At 36.6% G+C, this 17,681-nt stretch overlaps 1 pseudogene; it reads left to right on the top strand.

The window, feature by feature from the left end:
- Positions 1-16,765: 16,765 nt before the first annotated feature.
- On the top strand, positions 16,766-17,681 carry LOC149140233 (syntaxin-125 pseudogene; annotated as a pseudogene).

The following is a 17,681-nucleotide window of genomic DNA, read 5'->3' as shown; positions in this document are numbered from 1 at the left end:
GTACATAGTGACAAAAGAAGTGAAATTCAATTAATAGAGGTTGTACTTGACTAATTTTCACTCATTGTTTCATGAGTAGGACTTCCCATAACATTAAAAGAGGTTATTTCCATATAACACCTCATATTTTTCATGGACAATTATGGTAGTAATATTTCCAACTGATCTAAAATAATGATACTATTTAATAAGAAAGAGTCTTTTGTCCAACTTGAGAAAGGGTGAAATTATGATAAAGCAATCAAGTGGTATTGAGATAGGAACTTGACGAGATAAGAAAATATTTTTGGTGGTTGAAAATGATAATTAAGTGATGTATGTATAAGTCAAAATGGATCAACAAACCCTCATGCAAGTAAATTAAGCATGATATAAAATCATGATGACCTAGTGTTTGCATATAGCGATATTGGAATCGGTAAGCCAAAGGGTAAATGGATGTAAAACCAAGGGACTTTAATTTTGAGATAGATTATTTAAATAATTATTGTATACCTAGTAATATCTTAACAATGAATTTCACCAGAATTTCCTTGGGGAAGGAAGAATTTATGACGAGAGATTAAGACTCAAGATGACGAGGCTCATGTGAAATTTAACGATGTACTTAGATGATTATACCGATGGGGTAAATGATCAAATATGTTGATGTTATAACTTATGATGGTATTTCATGAGGTGAAGCATGTGATAGTTGCGTACAAATTTATCACATGCATGAGCATGCAGTTCGTTATTATTCATAATGTTGCGATTAACAATGATAAATGTTCTCATGATGACATGCAAGACTTGGCATGTGGATTATTTTCTATGATACTATGATGGTATGGTTAATGCATTGGTTGCATGTGGTTGAGGTGTGATGATTCACAGGACTCCACAAATGGGTCGAGAGGGCCGGTTTATTTGATGATCTCATGCGAGCCCATACGCACGAGGGAGAATAAGTAACACCATATGGGCTGGGGACAAACTCAATCAACACTACATATGCCAGTGGTTCCTTTGTCTTGTGTGTAGCTCTCGATGGATAGCTCTTGAAGGGCTATGGGACCATCTTGAGGAGGCCAAGTGCCTGATGTTCTAGGCTAGGTGCCTGTTATTGGATTGGGATGCCGAAGTCTGGTGGGGGTGTAAGGACTTCGATGCCTGGGGCTGTGCACCTTAGTAGTTGTGGAGGGAGTGGGCCAGCCTTGTGAGATGCCCGGAGTCATTGAGTACCGTACCAGATGCTTGCCTTGGGGCAGATGAGGTCTGAGTTAGGCATGAGCCTTGGGGCCAGCCTTGGACTAGGATACAGATCGGGTCAGGCTTATGCCTGGTGTCGAAAGTGGGAAAAAGGACAGAGATTCCTTGAGATTTCCTGGGTGTTGTGGAACTTTCGATGCCTGCTGGTTATACTAGTTCAACAGAGGGTGTCGACAACATGAAGTAAATAAAATAATAAATAATAAAAATAATGAATAATAAATAATTCAACTTAACTTTGGGACGAAGTTCCTTAAAGTAGGAGAGTATGTAATGTCCCTCCCCTTAATAATAAATAATAAATCCCTTAATAATAAATAACAAATAATAAAAATAATAAATCATAAATAATAATAATAATAAATAATATTAAAAAAATGCAAGAAAATAAATAATAAATAATAAATAATATTAAAAAAATAAATAATAAACAATGAGTAAAAATAATAAGAATAAAAATAGTAATAACCATACCAAAGCTCTAAATAAATATAAATAGAAATAAAACAAGAAAACAGTAAAAAAAATCAGTGAAGCTAGCAAAAAGTAAAAACAAAAGAAATAAAACAAGAAAGCAATAAAGTTGCATGTAGACACATGGAGTGTGTGCATGTGGTTCCCCTTCTAATGTTTTTTCTATTTAATAAATGGTGAGGAAGATGAGAGGCATTCCCGCATTCCATCATTCCAAGATTCTATCTTTCATTCTCTTGGGAGAATGGTGTTCTAAGACAGAGGAGTCACTGGCAGTAGTACATTGATTGAGGGCTTGGGAGTGATTAGTTGTAGAAAATACTTGTGCAATTGAGCCTACAGTTGGGTGGAGATTCATCCCAAAACCTTGTTGCCATTGGCAGACAACAACCACAGGTAATACAGGTAAGTGCTTCTTTGTTTTGAATCTGATATTAATTAGAAATTTAATTACATATTTATTTTGAACTGTTACACTCAGCTCAAATGATGAATCAACAACAGTACATCAACCAACCTATAGATCCATGATTGGCAGTCTGTTCTATCTAACAGGTACCCGACCAGACATCATGCATGCAGTGGGAATAGTTGGAAGATTCCAAGCCAATCCAAAGGAATCACATCTTCAGGCAGTCAAAAGGATTTTCAAATATCTTCAAGGAACACAAAATTTTGGTCTATGGTATCCTAGAGATACAGATCTTACACTTCATGCATATACAGATGCAAATTGGGCAGGAAGCGTTGATGACAGAAAAAGCACTAGTGGTGGTGCATTCTATATGGGTTCCAGATTAGTGTCTTGGTTTAGCAAGAAACAAAGTTCAATTGCATTATCTACAGCTGAAGCAGAATATGTGGCTGCTGCATCTTGTTGCACACAACTCCTTTGGATGATGCAAACATTGCAAGACATTTAGATCACATGTACTCCACCCATCTCCATCCTATGTGATAATACAAGTGCAATCAATATTTCAAAGAATCCAGTCATGCATTCCAAGACCAATCACATACTCATAAAATATCATTTTCTACATGAACAAGTGCTTGAACAAAAGGTCAAATTGGAGTATGTTCCTTCCAAAGAACAGGTTGCTGATATATTCACCAAACCACTGCCCAGAGAGACATTTGAATATCTCGGACAGAAGCTGGGAGTAGTTGATGCATCATCTTGCTGTTGAAACTTATCTGTTTCAGAGAAAGTGGTTATACGTGAGAATCATGAAGAGTATCCGTGTACATACGCCGGTTGTTGTGGATACAGTCGCGTATATGTCGGTTTGAAGAAAAAAATAGTGGGCCAGACTCAGGATGAAAGGAGTCTGATATGGCTCTCACAGTGATCATCTGGCACAGGTTCAGGGGAAGCATATACTTCTAATAATGCATTGTTGGCATTGTCTTAGAAGATCTTGGTACAAATTCACAATTTATTTTTATTCAGGTGGCACAGGTTCACGGGGAGATCATGGTTGCTGGTCTGGATGGTGATTGACAGATGCTGTTGATGATAGTTGCTGATAACTATCATGGTCTTGTTTCAGATATTTGGTCTCTATGTCATGTATATCTTTTAATGTCAAGGTCATGAAACAACCTATTTTGTTTCCCCACTATGCATGGGATGGATGATGTAATGTTCGTGTTTTGACATGTATAATCAATTGGTATATCCCCACTTGGTTGGGTGGATGAGTCAAACTTGGTATATCCCCACTTGGTTGGGAGATGGATGTATGTATGAGTCTTTGGTGATAGGAAGGTCATTTATGATGTATGTATAGAGTCATGTTCTTCTTTTAGAACATCTTTTTGCAGACCTTGCTTATATTCAGGGGGAGCATGGACTGGAGCATGGAGCTCATTCAACACACTTCAGCATATCAAAGAATTCAACATATACTCAGGGGGAGCATAACCCTTTTCCCTTGATGACAAAGGGGGAGAGTGACTTGGGGTTGCCACCAAGTCCAAAGGGGGAGATTGTTGGCATTATGACACAGGTGTTGTTCTTGATGGCAACTCACTCAGATGACAGATCACTGTTCAGATTCTTAGAATGAAAAAAGAGAGGTATACACAAGTTCCCCATTGACCAAGCCGCGTGTACACGCGGGTTCGCAGACCAAAAGGCACGTATGGCGTACACACGCACTTTCACGGAAGGAAATGCGCGTACATGTTGGAAAACTTAGTTTTGGTCCATGGTATTTTGATCCATGGTATTGGTCCTTGTCCGAAGTGTTGACCCCAGGTATTTGGTCTAAGGTATTGATTCTAAGTGGTTTTGGACCATGGTATTGAGTAAGGCCTAAGACTATAAAAGGAGGAGAAGATCATTAGGCAAAGGCATTCATGAATTGAATATCTAATGAAGAGAAAGATCCAGAATACAGGTTATTGGGTTATGGTGCACAACTGGATCTGAATCAAAGATGAACCTGAGCGATTGATGAAGGATAAATTCTATTGATGGGTCAAGATCTTAAGGCTTGAAGAGAATTATCGTTGTGTGGTTTTGATCTTTTATCTGAATAACTGGCGCATGTTGTAATTTGTAAATATGATGATCTGGGTATAACTGATGTCTGAAATTGTTGTAAAATTTAAATCATCATTTACATATCTGTACGCAGGTTCACTTTAGCAAAGGCGCGTATACACACTTGTTCTGCATATCAAAACAGCGTATACGCAGGTTCACCTTGAGATAATAGCGTATCTACGCATGTTCGACACATTGAAGTAGCATATACCTAATTAAACATGTTTTAGCTACTTCTGTTTGCTGTTGCAGTGTTCTGAGTTCTGGCTTGAGTTCTGGTTATTGTTACTGTATTCTGGTTACCGCATTCTGAGAAGTGATTGATTGATTCAGTTTTGGGTTGGTGTAAAGGAGATTGGTTGATGCAGATAAATTTGATGTTTGATTGATGTTATTGATGGATCCAGTCTGAAAATTTATGAAACATGGTCCCTGGAAGAAAAGAGAAGGTTGTAGCCTTCTGTAGGCCAGTGCCTACGTACTAGTAAACACATTAGCTAGTACAAGAGCTAGGGGGTTGTAGCTCCCTTCCAAGAGAAGCTGGAGAACGATAGAAGGTTGTAGCCTTCTGTAGGTAGAAGCTTGCATGCTGGTATAAGACTGCACCAGTACAAAAATTGTAAAAAGAAGTTTCTTATTAAAAAAAAAAGGAAGATAGAGACGATTGCAGCATGTGGTTTTCACCCACATTAGGTTTCCACCTTATATCTTGTGTTCATGTGTGTGTGATTGTATGTTCTGTTTTTCTGCACCTGGTTACTGTTTATATGGTTTTGATACACTGATTAAAGATCAACATATGATAAATTAACTGAATCATAAGTTTGCAGGATTTACGCTAGTTGCCTTAAATACAGTTGCGTATACACGCAAGTTCCATTAATTGAAGTAGCGTATATGAATCTGATTATGGAAATGAAATATTTTTGACTTGCTAATACTGATTCACACCCCCCCCCATGCTCTCAATTTTATTTCCAACATAGTGGTCTAATGTGCATTGATTGCAAGTTTTGGAACAAATTTTGGCTAATTAAAGTGCAGGAACTCGAATGGAGACAAGAAAGAGGGATTCTAGGAGACAAGATCCCCCTCCTTAACTCCTCACTCACTCGAAGATTCCTCAATCAAATCTCATCAGTTTGAAGTTGCAAGTAGCCGAGTCATGAAGTTCATTGGCAGCCAAGCCAGTGACAGTTGAAGACCAGTTGATCTCGAGATTGGAGACAAGCCTCCCTAAATTTAAGGAAGTTTTTGATAACTTCAGTTGTATAAATAAAGAGGCCTAGGGCCTCATTAGGATTCACATTTTTTGTTCAAGATAACTAAGCAATTTTCGAGCTGAAGCATTGTAACCAAGCACTATTATGTATTTATGATTTATTTAATGAAAATGAGCAGCGTTCCCTTAATCCAGCACTGAGTTGACTAAGAGGGCTGAAGCTCTTGGGTTAGGGCCCAACCCTAGCAACAAAGGTTCCTCTTGTTGTATATGTATGCTTAGGTTAGCTTCATAGTTAGAGTTAAACTAATTTTGGTGTTGTTAATTTGCAAAGCATTGGTAGATTTGATTAGTTTGCTTCCATTTGTGGATAGTTCTAACAATGGCATTGTAGTGATAAGAATATATTCCAAAAAGGCTGACAACAAGTGGTTTTCACCTCATTTCTCCCTTTCAGGGATCATGGTTTGAGGAATACTTCTCATGCAGCCCAAAAAGACAAAATTCTTGTTTTTTGTGTAATTTAGGGTTTTCTTGCTAATTAGGTCATTATCTTGTAGTTTCATAGATAAGTTGCAATTGGTATTTTCTAATTTCATAAGTTTTGTACTAATTTCATATTGCTTTCATATTGGTTCCAAGCCTTTCCATGCATGAGCTTAGCAAGAAAATGGTGATAACTCTGTTTTCTTTTACTCGAATACACCTTTCTTATTTTTGATGAGTTTATATATGAATGCCAAGAATGATATTTGTTGATTGCAGGAGTTCTAATTGCAGGGAGACCTCATCTCATCAGCCTCAACCCAGCCATATCCACCCATGATTGCCTAAAGTCACTAAGGTCTCAATTCGAATTCTTGTCTTATGAGGAACACTTTCCATCTCTGTTGAGAAAATCCAACCATCTCAAAGCTTTGGCTTGAGTCCTAAGTAAGTTCCTATCACTCCCATGCCTTATTCCCTCCTTATTCACCTTTTCCAAGCTCCACCCCACCTTCTAGACCACTCCCTAAGCTTTCAACCTGTTCCTGTAGTAAAACAGGGGATCCTATAGGTGAACTAGTACTTCCTGTAGACATCCTATAGGAAAACCTGTAGTGGCCTGTTTTGAGCCCGAATTGAGAAAAATCATCACTAAAAGCCTGGATTAGGTCCCTACTTGCCTTCCAAGTCATCTGAACCATTATACTCCTTTTCCTTCACACCTGTCTCCCCTGCCAAAGAACCAAGCAAGATTAGCATTTACATTTTTCAAGCAAAAAGATAAAAAGAAAAAGTTCTTTTATATTTATTCTTGCACACAATAGATTAGCACTCTCTAGATCAGATTTCATGCTTAGACTAGTTAAAATCTCACATGTGTTAAAATAGGGTTCTTTTGCAAGAAAAGTATGTTAGCAAGTAGATAGAGGATTTCATGTTGTTTTGCAAGCATTTCTTTCAGTCTTTCCTTCATGCAATAGACAACATTTCTTTTCTTCCAATTAGGATAGATCTCCCTTCTCCAAATTGGTAATCAGACTTCTTCTAGTCAATAGAAGGCTGGTTTGAGAAACCCTAGTGGTCTATCACCCTAGCTCAACAGTGACAAAGAGTAGACCAATTACATCTATTTTTGTATACAACATTGTCACCTCCAAGTTTGTACAAACCCCAAGTTGATGAAGTAAAGTCGGTAGCCCCAGGAGTTGCAACATCCTCGCTGCAATATTGGTGCTCGTCACTAGTATTTCCCGAGCGTGTGTGAGATGTTCCAGACCTCATGAAGGTGTGACCCTTCAAGTGGTCCCCCACATGCCCGGATGTCAACCAATTATGATCTAGCCTCAGATGTAGTTCAATAGATTTGACTGGGCCGTTTCCCGCCACTTGTAGTGCCCACAACATGCATGTCTCATTTAGATGACCCATTCAGATATTTAGAGCCGTTTTCTGTGTAGCAGGGATTCTTTGGTTGTGATTCCCCCTCACCATGTTAGCTTGAGGGGCATGCTATCTCATGTACTCAGATGTCATTGTATTTAGTCCTGGCCTCTGTTTTCCAGGCACATTATGTATATGGGACTCATTGTATTATTGTATCACATTTTGGCCCATTGATGCCAGCATATCATGTACTTTGTAGCTCAATCCCACATTGTTGGGCACACCATTATTATTTGTACTCAGTTATCTCGATGGGTATGGGTATGCCTCCCCCGCCTCATTTGAGATCATGTACTCCAAAATAAAAGGAGACTTATATAATCTTAGTAGGTCTCACCCCCTCCATTCCTTCGTCCTTCCTTGCATTGCTTCAACTGTCTATTTCTATCTCTCTCTGACTCCCCTTAGGTGTGTCGTGGAAGTGTAACCTACAGTCATACGATTTTCTCTTGATGCTCGTACGTTGGGGGCCAATCTGTTATCACCTAAAAAATGATCACCTAGCCATTTATAACTAGGTGGATCGAAATACACCATGTAGGATTAATTTTACCATAGTAAAATCACTTTCACCATAGGAAATAATTTAGTAAACCATTTTTATTAAATTATTTATGTTTAAAATAAAAAACCCCATGAGAATAATTGAATAAATCATTATTTATTTAATTTTCTCTAGAAATAATTATTAAATCATTTTTTGATAATTATTTATTAACACATTTGACTAAATCCAATTGGAATAATTAAATAAATCAATATTTATTTATTATTCCTTATTCTTATTTTTGGAATAATTGTTAAACCATTATTTAATAATTATTTCAAATTCACACTTTTCTTAATCCTCACAAAGTGATTAATAAATCATTTTATTTGTTAATTACTTCAACCATTTTCTAAATAAAGATATTTGACCATTTTGAATATCTTTTCCTTCTCCAAAAAATATAATAAAGTATTTCTAATGGCTAGATTTTGATTTGGTCAATAATATTTTATTATTTTCCAAATTCCTAATTTAGCTCAACACTTTGTTATAAATAAGAGGGTTTTCCATTCATTCTTCTCCATGATCATTATCATCTCATAAAATTTGAGTTCCCACTTGAGTTCTATCTTGCTTTTGGGTTTTTTTTTTTGCATTTTGAGAGAGAAGAACAAGATCACTGAAGCACAAGGACATCAAAAAGACCAATCCCAGAGAGATACATACCCATGTTGTAAATCTTCTTCACCAGGTGTTTCAATAAAATTATTATTCATTTAAAAGCTTCTATTGGGTTATTACACTTCTCTTTTTCTGCTGCTATATGTTTTGGGCTTGCATAAGATATTTTCATACAAGATTTTATTATGTTTTATTGCATATATGAAGCATAGAAGAAGTCAAATCTTATTGTTAGGGTCACTTGTCACCAGTGACTTAAGTGAAGCATTTTTAGTACACATACTAAGAATTTTCATACTAACAATTATAATATTAAAATTGATTAATTTATAATAATATAATTAAATTATTTATCAAGTAATGGTAATCTTTTTTAATTTAAATGAAAAAAATTGAAACAAATTATATAAATCATCAACAATACTCAAAGCACTATTCAGTTAATTGCATTAGTCAATCCTTGAAATTTTAAAAATCAATTTAATGTATTTAGAAATCAAAATATTTGTATTTTTTATTAAACGATAAAAAACAAAATTGTGCCTATCACCAGAGCTATCGAACGAGCTTATAATAATGGTTCGTCACTCCTCCTATTAGTCACTCCAAGTTATTAGTTGGCCAACTTAACATGTATTCATATTACTATTGTAATTACATTATTAGATTAAAAGCTAGGTAGTGAGATATTATCAGGGTTTAGGGGTGAGGGGGATGTGAAGCTAAGAGGACAAGAGGTGATGGGTTTGCATCTCGAAATTCCATTAAATAACAATAGGGCAATGGAGGCACTGCAGAAGCATCCCCATCCAAATATAAAGAGGGTGGAGTTCATATCGTTTTCATTTCCGTAAGTTATGTCAAGTGCGCTAGTAGAAGAGGGGTGGGGAGGATGAGTGAAATTGAGCCCATTAAAGACGTAATAAAAACTAAACTCAAGTGGAATTGTAGTTTTGAAAGTGAAGCTTATTCCACTTTAATAGAAGGAACAACGCCGAGCGATATGAGATTAGTTATTCATGAATCAAGCCATGGAAGTAGAATAAAATAAATTAATTCATTATGTGCACACCGATATGTTTTTGTATGATTAGTTTTGATGTGCTAATAACAATTACATATTTATAAATATGTGCATGCTTATTGCTTCTTGTGCTGAGGTTTCATTAGCTGTTTGTGCATACAATTAGGTAAATTTCCTTAAGTTTAAAAAGACATTCATGAGAAAAATAGCTTCAGAAACAAATACTGAACAACAAACATGTACAGTGCAACAAACCATCAAAGAGACACATTAACACAGTGTTTTGATGAAGGAGTTCACCCCTCTTGGGCTACATCTCCTTGGTCCAGCTTCCATGGCTTGGGCCTCTATATTAGCTCAATATGGAAAAAAATGTTGTTTACAAAGCTCTATGGCTCCTGATACTTGCACCAATGTGTTCAGAATGTCCAAATTAAACAATAACACCACTTTCTGAGCTCAATTTGGTTGAAAATTGCTCAAGATATGTTTTATTCAATGTTTTTCTATGAAACCCCGCTAAAATTGGAGGACTCTAGTTAGCACCGCCAAAATTGGCAATCCCGCCGAAATTGGCGCGCCTACAAAACTGTTGCCAACCTTAAAAACAGATTAATTAAGTTAAACTGGATTAGCGGCACTTTAAGTGCGCTTATCCACTAGCGCTGGCCATGGTTTACATTGTGTGGTCGTATGGTGAGGGGTTTGGCCCGCAGGGCTGGCTCCCTCCGCTTTGCCGTTGGTAATCATTGTAGGTTTTAATAAAGTTTTGGGGCCACCGTGTAATAAATCTGTCGCTGGCTCAACGGTATTGCAACATAGTTGGGAGGGGGTTGTCACAGGTTTGACCCGCCTTCTGCCCATCCCTTGATACATTTTGCCACCATAATATTTGTGCCATTCCAATAGTTCAATGCCTTGGATTTAATGCGGAATTATATAAGGTTTATATATATATATATATATATATATATATATATATATATATATATATATATATATATATATATATATATAGATATAGATATATATATATATATATAAACAATTTCCACCTAATATTCATTATGAACCCATAATTCCACCTTGGAGGACATTGGGAAATATCACCTTCACACAACCAAACTGGCGAATCCTGAAGTGAAACTTGTCACAGCCTCATTGGGCAAAAACTGAAGAATATTCCCATCGTGCTGACTATACTGCCATGTCATCATTCTGTCATGTTCTGTAATTTTTTTAGCTATTTAGGAAAACGAACAACAGGCCTTTTCTCCTTCATCCGGACTCGGTTTTTAGTGAAACAAAATGCGTTGTGATCGTCTTGATGAGACGGATGCAATGATTCAGTTTTCGAGCCAATATGAGAACTTTGATTTTTGAGTTAAATACTGAGCACCTGATCATTCCTCCCCACTAGAAGCCTTTTGGACCCCAAATGATACTATTATTTGAAAAGTAGATAACAGTACAACCCCCTCACCTTTCCAAGCTCGATCCAATTGGCTTTTGACGAATTTGTTTCCTTGAACTCCTCTCTAAGGAAATCAACATTCACTTGCCTTGAGGACCCCGTTCTCCTGTTACAGATGGAATCTTGTTGAAACTGATTCAGAAATTCTTTAGGAATGCATTTAGAATGTGAAATTTGAACACACTCTCCTTGTTCAACAACTTGAAGCCTCTTTTTTCAAAACTGACACCAGCCTGCACCGTCGACTTGAAACTTGTGATTTACATAATACCTCTACTTGTCTTTTCCCTTTTCAAGTTGATCTTGCACCGTTTGTTGCACCATTTTCAGTTGTTCATAGAAAATAATGGTTTTGTCCATGTAGCCATCAAAAGCAACATCCTTTTTACTAAGACGACATAAAAAAATATAATGCAAATGGATGACAAATTTCACTACTTGGTTTACATGACTCAAGCCTGATTGTACATCTTGAAAGTATGAAATTTTCTGAACATAACTTTCATGTAAAACATAATGACGCCTGAATACAATAGTTACATAACCAATAGGCCTAAAAGGCATAACAATGAACTTGTTGCTTATACCTCTTTTGTACCTTTGAACCAAGTGAAATTTTTGACAAGTATCCATCTAATGAAAGTGCATGGATCACTACAACTTAATATTTACACCATGGAAATATTCTGAATGAAATAAGATGGTGAAGTTTCTTGCATAAACTTGAAACTCAAATGAACCTTTCAAGTTTGAAAGAGCATAAAAAAGAATTGAACTGATCTTTTGGTTTGAAGCAACACATGCCTCTTGTTGTTTGCCTCCCCACTGGAAGACTTTTCACACACATGACAATGCATGCCAAGGAGCTTTGAAAGAAGAAATGTCAACAATAACTCTCCTCCAACATTGGGCTGCTCCCAACAAACCTCTTATCAAAATGACGATCTTGGGCGTTGACCAATCAACAGTGGCATCCAATTTGGAGAGGCTTCCCTTCAACTTTCCTCCTCCAATATTATGGCCCAAATGCATCAAAGAAGTGAAACCCAACTTGTACTTTGATATCTTCAAAACACCAAACAATTTTCCTTCATAGATGACATGTGCATAAGAAAACTTTGTAAACATGTTTATGTCACCGAAGTGGACAAGTTCTTCAAGAAAGGACTCTTTTTTCCCATAATTCAAATACATGTATGTAATAGAGGCGCTACAAAGAACAGACAACATTAAAATCCATATAAACCATTCTTGTTTGGTATTATGTATATTCTTGCACTGACCTCTTTTTACAATTTTGCTTTGGCGAAAACTATTCCTTTTGTCCTCTTTCTTGAAATGCTTACCATTCCTCTTTGGCACTATAACCATCGGTGCACAACATGTCATAAGGGATGATTGGATGAGCCCATTGTTCAACAAAATTTTCCATTGTATTGGTGTCTCTACACTTTGAAATTTTGTCAATCCTTGCATGCTAACATCACAAAGAGAAATCTCTTGCTGCAAAGATATTTCATGTGAAGTTTCTTTCTCCTTGAAGGATGATTCTTTCACAACCTGAAATACTTCATCACTCTAATGAACTGAACCAACCAAATCAGAATTGAAACTTGAAATACATGCAACAACATTTTCACAAACAATATCATCATTTGGCTTGAACATGAGAAGTACTAAACTTTTACTTGAATTCACTAGTATTTTTTCCTGTCGTGCATAAACAACTGATATATTTCACTTTTTACGATGGGCTCTCAATATATACTCCACACCTTGAACAAGTGATACTTGTTTTCATGACGGTTTTTCCGGTCATACAAATATGGACTACCCAACACCACACCTGAAATATCAAGCGGTACCACATCTAACTCTACTTCGTCAACAAAATTTGCAGTGATTGCAAACATAAACAAACATTTTCTTGTAACCTGTAAACTAGTGTCTATTGTTATCCATCCCAAAGGGTATGGTTTATGGTGAGGTACAGTTTCAAGATTCAATCTGTTGACTAAGTCTTCAGAGATTAGATTCACTTGTGACCCACTATCGAAGAGTGTACCGATCTTGGCATGATTAGATATGACCCTAACATGAAATAACTCAATTCGACTCTTTTCATCTGGAGTAGTAGTAGTGTTACAGTTTTGTGAACTAGTGCTTGCAATATCTTGTTTTCGTTTGATTCCCATGACAGTGATTTTGTTTTCATCACTTGATTCAGAACCTAAATCTTCTTGAGTGAAAGCAGTTGCTTTCTGTTTCCCTTTATTGTTGAACTTATTTGGTCTCATTTCTTAATGTAGTTTCCAATAATGATCCTCACTATGTCCCTCTTTTGAAAAGTGTTTACAGATAAATTTCTCCCCTTCTTTCTTCACACTTGCATTTTTCTTCCCTTTCCCTTTTTCTCCTTTCTCTTTCTCCTTACCCTTAGGTGGCTTTTTATTACTACTCTCTTCATAAGTGTTCTTTCCTCTAGATTCAATATGTGTGGCTTGCACGCATACTTCATCCAAATTAATTGGATTGAACATAAGAATAATGTGTTTAAGATAGGAATGTAAATCCCCAATGTATTTCAACAATGTTTCTTGGGAATTCAAATTCACTCCTAATAACAAACCCCTTTTCCTAAACTCCTGTGTATAATCTTGCACTGTTTGGCCTTTAAGCTACCTAAAATTCTGCTAACTCATAATGGCTTTTTGCATATAGGCTAAAGCATAAAACGGTTTTTTAATTACATAAACAAATTCAACCCACGTGACAGATATCTTACCATGGATTATCATTTCCTCTTGAGTCTTTACTTCCCACCAAACTAGTGCAGCTCCTTCTAGCCTCGGTAAAGCCAACTGGATCTTTATGTTGTCTTCTTGAAGGTTCTGATTTCTGCAGTATACCTCCAATGGTCAAATCCAATTGTCCAACTTTTCTACATTCACCTCTCCATTGTACACGGGAAGTTCGAATTTTATGTCCAATTTCAGTAGTGGAGTCTTTCCTTTTGGGGTTTTGGAATGAGTATGGGCAGTTTCAGTGGTGGTAGTGGAAGATGATGCTGTGTGAGATGGTGAAGATGATGAAGATTGTGGAGATGGAGGTGGATTTCTACCATTCCCTTTGGAATCCTTCTTCTCGTATTTTTTGTCCTCTGAGCTTCCTTCTCCATGTGGAGGTTTAGAACTCTCTCCAACCATTCTAGTGTTCGTATCTTGATAGAGGACTTTAATCATCTCAGTCAAAGTATAGAAAGATTTCTTGAATTCTTCCTCTTCTAAAGAGAGACCTTCAGGCTCTCTTTCTCCAGACATAATGGCTATGGATTCAGGCTCAGAAATTGGTACTGCTTGTACCTCTTCAATCTCAGTTGAAGACAAAACTTGAGGAGTTTCAAGTGTAACTGGAATTGGAACTTTGGGTGGTGGAGATTGTGGTCTTGTGGCTCTCCTTATTCTAGGAATTACCTTAGGAGTTGCAACCAATAGCTTCCCTTCTCCTCTCTGTAACTTTAACCTTGTAAGCATCACAATTTTGCAACCATTAAAACCCTAATTGCACAAACTCAAGCAATCAAGCAATTCAACCTTTTCTCTGATACCAACTTGATTTGTTTTTGTATGATTAGTTTTTTTGTGCTAATAACAATTACAGATTTATAAATATGTGCATGCTTATTGCTTCTTGTGCTGAGGTTTCATTAGTTGTTTGTGCATACAATCAGGTAAATTTCCTTAAGTTTAAAAAGACATTCATGAGAAAAATAGCTTCAGAAACAAATACTGAACAAAAAACATGTATAGTGCAGTAAACCATCAAAGAGACACATTAACACAGTGTTTTGATGAAGGAGTTCACCCCTCCTGGGCTACATCTCCTTGGTCCAGCTTCCATGGCTTGGGCTTCTATATTAGCTCAATGTGGAAAAAATGATATTTACAAAGCTCTATGGCTCCTTATACATGCAACAATGTGTTCAAAATGTCTAAATTAGCCAAGAACACCTCTTTTTGAGCTCAATTTGGTCGAAAATTGCTCAAGATATGCTTCATTCAATGTTTTCCTCTTGGCTGAAATTGACGTGCCTCCAAAATTTCCGCCAACCTTAAAAAATGATTAATTAAGTTAAATGGTATTAGTGATGCTCTAATCGTGCTTATCCGTTAGCGCTGACCATGGTTTACATTGCGTGGTCTTATAGATAGGGGTCTAGCCTGCAAGGCTAGCTCCCTCCACTCCACCGTCAGCAATCACTGTATGTTTGAATAAAGTTTTGGGGCCATCGTGTAATGAATCCGCCACTGGCTCAACGGTATTGCAACGAAGTTGGGAGGGGAAGGTCATGGGTTCGACCCGCCCTCCGCCCATCCCTTCATACATTTTGCCACCATAATATTTGCGTCATTCCAATAGTTCGATGCCTTTGGATTTAATGCGGAATTACATAAGTTATATATATAATAATAATAATACAATATATGATATTAAATAATATTATATATATATATATATAAACAATTTCCACATAATATTCATCATGAACCCATAATTCCACCTTGGAGGACATTGGGCAATTTCACCTTCACACAACCAAACTTGTGAATCCTGAAGTGACACTTGTCACAACCTCATTGGGAAAAAACTAAAGAAGATTCCCATCATGCTGATTGTACTGCCATGTCATCATTTTGTCCTGTTCTGTAATTTTTTTAGTTGTTTAAGAAAATGAACAACATGCCTTTTCTCCTTCATAGGACTCGGTTTTTAGTGAAACGAATTGAGTTACGATCGTCTTGATGATACAGACGCATTCATTTAGGTTTCAAGCCAATATGAAAACTTTGATTTTTGAGCTAAATATTGAGCATCTGATCACAGACAAGGGGACATAAGGCTTCCAAGTTTACCCGCATAGAAACCTGAGAATGACAATGCTCCCAAATTAAGTAAGATTCTGAAACATGAATCTATAATTTAAAATGAAATAGAACCAATCACATTTCCGTCAGCTCTATAATGCACAATATCCAATTTCCTTAGAGAAGAATTGGGCTTGAAAGATTTCAATAGAATGGATGAATTGGCATATCATGTTGAAAGTTTATCATTCTATCCTATCTGAAGAAGAAAGTGTTGTTGGAGAACCGGAAGAGGAGATCGAGAAGAATCTATTCCAATTCTATGTGCAGGGAAAAATGGTAAAGGTAAACAAACTAGAATTAAATTGAACCCCAAGTAACTCTTCAGAATCCCAGATCTAGATTTGGAGGTGGAGATTGGTGAACATCTCGATATATTTTTGTACACTTTGAGATTTTATTGAAGCACTCCCTTAGCTCTGCTTCGGTAGGTCTTGGGTTCGATTCCCCATCTATATTTGCAAATTATTTATCAAAGATCATTCTTGTTCAAGTCATTTCAATCATCATAAGGCATGTTTCAAGAAGAAAAATTTTTAAAGGCCAAAATTTATGCAAATTCTTCAATGTTTGTAGGATTTTGTTAAATATTGACTACCTGCGGTCATTCTGTCAGTAGTTCCCTCGAGTGCATTCTTAGTTAGCAAGGATAGACGAGGTATACAGGTGCAATTGACAACACTCAAGGGTTTTACGATCTTGTTCATATTAATTTTTAAATTATTGCAAAATTTCAACAAAATGAATGATCTTCTCACAAGGTTTTTCACTGTTGATCTCAAATGTGCAGCCTTGAAGGAGGACCTTTAGGCTGGTCCTGAGATGGAGATGGTAGACTTGGAGACTGAACAAAATCTTGGACAGTTCTTTGAAGAAGTCAGTGGTATAAAAGAAGACATGGAAACTATCAAGGAACTTCTTGAGAAGCTGCAAAATTTTAATGAAGAGACAAAATCCATTCATAAAGCCTCAGCCATGAAATATTTAAGACACTAGATGGATAGGGATGTTGTCTCTGTCCTTAAAACAACAAGAGAGATTAAAGGAAAGCTTGAAGCACTTGACGAAGCTAATATGGCTAACAGAAGAGTGACAGGATGTGAAGGAGGAGCTCCTACAGATCGGACAAGAACTTCAGTTACAAATGGTTTGCGGAAGAAACTGAAAGATTTGATGGGGGAATTTCAGAGCCTAAGGCAAAAAGTTGCTGGGGAGTATAGGGAAACCATTGAGAAAAGATATTTCACCATTACAGGTGAAAATGCAAGTGAAGAGACAATAGAAATAATCAGGGGAGAGTGAAAATTTCCTTCAAAACATAATTCAAGAACAGGGGTCAGGTCAAATACTGGATACAATTCATGAATTACAGGAGCGGCATGATGTTGCCAAGGAGATTGAAAAATGTTTACTTGAGATTCACCAGATCTTTCTTGATATGGTTTTCCTTATAGAGGCCCAAGGAAAGCATCTTAATGACATTGAACACCATGTTATACATCATGCTAACTATGTCGATCATGGTACAAAGCAACTCAAAGGTGCAAACAAATATCATAAAAACACTAGGAAATGGATGTGCATTGGTATTATTTTGTTTTAGATTTTGGTTCTCATTATTGTCATTCCCATCGCAACTAGTCTCAAGAAATCATAA

This window comes from Pinus tabuliformis, chromosome X (assembly GCF_031772625.1).
Source record: "Pinus tabuliformis cultivar Carrire ecotype Pingquan chromosome X, CPIR1, whole genome shotgun sequence".
NCBI classification, from domain to species: Eukaryota; Viridiplantae; Streptophyta; class Pinopsida; order Pinales; family Pinaceae; genus Pinus; species Pinus tabuliformis.
This window is presented reverse-complemented; position numbering and strand designations above follow the sequence as displayed.